Source organism: Lonchura striata, chromosome 14, assembly GCF_046129695.1.
Source record: "Lonchura striata isolate bLonStr1 chromosome 14, bLonStr1.mat, whole genome shotgun sequence".
Taxonomy (NCBI): domain Eukaryota; kingdom Metazoa; phylum Chordata; class Aves; order Passeriformes; family Estrildidae; genus Lonchura; species Lonchura striata.
This window is the reverse complement of record NC_134616.1, coordinates 5,514,460-5,517,636: the sequence shown is the minus strand read 5'-3', so window position 1 is coordinate 5,517,636 and position 3,177 is coordinate 5,514,460.

Below are 3,177 nucleotides of genomic sequence, written 5' to 3'. Positions count from 1 at the left end.
AGAAAAGCTTCCATAAAGCACATTTCCCTTAGAATCCTGGCAGTAAAACATCCATACAACATTGCCCGTAGCACACCAGCAGCAGCAGTAGAGGGAGAGGAGCCAGAGGAGGGCTGAGCAAAGCTGTTCTCTCCTGAAGGGTCATGTGTGAGCCGCTGGTTTGGCAGGGAGTGGGAGGAGCGGATAATGTTTTCCCAGGCAGAGGAAACTCCTGGGTGGAAATAGCGCTGTGCCCTGGAAACGGAGCGGTCGGCAAACAGGGCTGGTGCAGCCTCATCTCAGCAGGTCACGCTGAGCTGGCACAGGCTCTGTGGTGGATGGACCTCTCCCCATGGGAATGGGAGTGAGCAGCTCCCGTCACAGCCCTGTGGGAGCACAGGGGAGCTGAGGTCGGGGATGGGCAGAGCGTTCCTGCACGGTGGATCCCTGGGACACCCTCTCCATGGCCTCCCTCCTGGTTTTGTTCAGCTCCAGGTACACAAAAGGACCAGGAGTGCCGGAACAGGAAGAAAGCTGAGTCCTCAGGCTAGGGAGAAAGCTGGAAAAGGGTGAGAACAAGTGGGGCTTTGTGGGGACAGATAGGAAATAAGAAAGAAAGGACTGCTGGGCTCAGTGTCCCATAATTAATAGGGTGCACAAGGCTTGGAGAGGCTCTCTTGCTGTCTCAGCTCTTCCTATACCTGGAAAGGACAGGACAGTGCTGATCTCCCACCTACACCACTCCCCTGAGACATGGAGTGATGGGACAAGGGGGAATGGCTTTAAACTAAAGAGAAGGGAAATTTAGATGGGATATTGGGAAGAAATTATTCCCTGTGAGGGTGGTGAGGTGGGGAGGCCCTGGCACAGGTTGCTTAGAGAAGCTGGGGCTGCCCCTGGATCCCTGGAAATGTCCAAGGCCAGGTTGGACAGGGCTTGGAGCAACCTGGGCTAGTTGAAATTGTCCCTGTCCATGGCAGGGGCATGGGCAAGGTGATGTTAAAAAGTCTCTTTCTACCCAAACCATCCAGTTATTCCTCAAATGCCAGTCTGATCCTGCATGCACAGAGCAGGCACAGTCAGTCCTGGGAAAGAAACCCACCCCAGGAACCCCAGACCTGCAGGAACAGAGCTCTCAGCTATTCCAGCATCTCCTCCCACAGGAGGCTGTGGACATGCTGGAGGAGCAGGCAGGGATGGGGTGGAAGACACAGAGGGAAGCAGCCCCTGAGGGAGTCACAGGTGTCTGTGCCACGGCTCAGAGGAGCTGAGCCTCCAGCCTGGGTTGCAGATCCTTACATCACCCCCGGTGATGTTCAACATTTGTTCGTTCCGGCTGTAAAACCTCTCCTGGCTCTGCACCAGGTATTTCCCTCCCTCAGTGCCTCAGCCAGGGCTGAGCTGCTGGAGCGTGAGCAGCTCACACACCGTGGCCTTTGTGACTTATGGCACTAGCTGAGGTGACAGCTCCTCCATGAGAGCCCCTTTCCCACGGGGCTTGCTCTCCTCACAGGTTAGGATGATAAACAGGAGAAGGATAAAGCCTCTGGTGCCTCCCTGTGCCTGCAGGATCCCACTCTCCTGAGGGAGCTTGGTGACCAGCTCCAGCACCCCATGGCCTCGAAGGAACTGGTTCACTTTGGGACAGAGCTTGAGGAAAACCCCAGGAATAGGAACACCTGAACCAATTCCCACAGCCGGGGTAGTGCCCGAGGCTGAGGATGGCTTTGTGGATGGAGAAGGAGACTCCAAGCAGGATCTGCCCTCTGTTCCATGTACACTAGGGTTTCCTGTCAATAAAATTATGGAATCATTTAAGTTGGAGTGGCTCTCAGAGACTGCTGAGTCCAAACATCACCCCCAGCACTGCCAAGGCCATCATTAATCCATATTCCCAAGGGCCACATCCCCATGATTTTGATCACTTCCAGGGATGGTGACTTCACTGCTTCCCTTGGTGTCTGTTTCCATGCCTCTGTTTTCAGTGAAGAAATTTTCTGTAATATCCAGCTAAACCTCCACTGGTGCAACTTGTGGCTATTTCCTATTGTCCTGTCCATTGTTCCCTGGGAGCAGAGCCCGATCCCTCCCTGGCTGTCCCCTCCTGTCAGGAGTTGTGCAGAGCCAGAAGATCCCCCCTGAGCCTCCTTTTCTGCAGGCTGAGCCTCCCCAGCTCCCTCAGCTGCTCTTTATTTTCCACTCCCAGGGAGCTGATGGCCTCTCAGGGTTTAGCCATGCCAAGAACCCCCTAACAGGGATTTAGGGACATGAATAAGCGATGTCCCTGGAAGCTGCTTTTGCTGTCTGGTGATATCCCTCTCCTGGTCCCTCAGAAATGAAGTCACTGGGGGCTCTTTGTGGGGCTGAGGGTGTGTGGGCAGTGAGGGGACACTGCTTTTAGGGGACAGCACCGTGCGTGTGGCTGCTGCTGGAGCCCCCAGGGCCCCACTCCACTGGGACCTGTTGACACCGGGGATGGGGATGGGGCCGGCCCGTGAGGGTGAGGTGAGCATGAGGATGAGGATTCAAGTGACGGTGAGGTGAGGGTCAGGGTGAGGATGAGTGTGAAGATGTTGGCAAGGCCGAGGTGAGGATGACCGTGGGGGTGAAGTAGCGAAGCTGAGGGAAGGCATGAGGAAGCGGCTGAGGGCTGAGGGTGCGGATGAGGCGCTGATGAGGTGACGGTCAGGGTGGGGGTGAGGACGGGGCTGAGCGCGGAGCTGCCGGGGTGTGTGCGGGCGCGGGGGTGTCCCGGGCGGGCCGGGAGGAGCGGAGCGGAGCGGAGCCGAGCGGAGCCGAGCGGAGCGGAGCGGAGGGGATCGGAGCTGTCCTTCAGCACCGCGGCAGCGCCGGCCGGGCCGGGCCGCGGCCGTGCCGGTGCCGGCGGAGCGCAGGCAGCGCGCAGGCGCAGCGCTCGCGGCTCCTCAAGGTGTTGGCGGCGCGGCCGAAGATGGCGACAGACTGAGGGCGATGGGGCCGGGCGGCGGCGGCGGCGGGCGCGGCGCGGCCCCGGCACCGCGCCGGGGCAAGCGGAAAGCCGAGTGAGGGCGGCCGGGGCATGCCCGGGGCCGGGGCCGGAGCCGGGGCGGGCGGCGGCGGCGGGGCGCGGCGGGGGCGGCGCGGGCATGGCGGCGGTGCGGGGCAGGTGACAGCGGCGGCAGCGCGGCGCTGCCCGCCCGCGGCCCGCGCGCCCCCGGC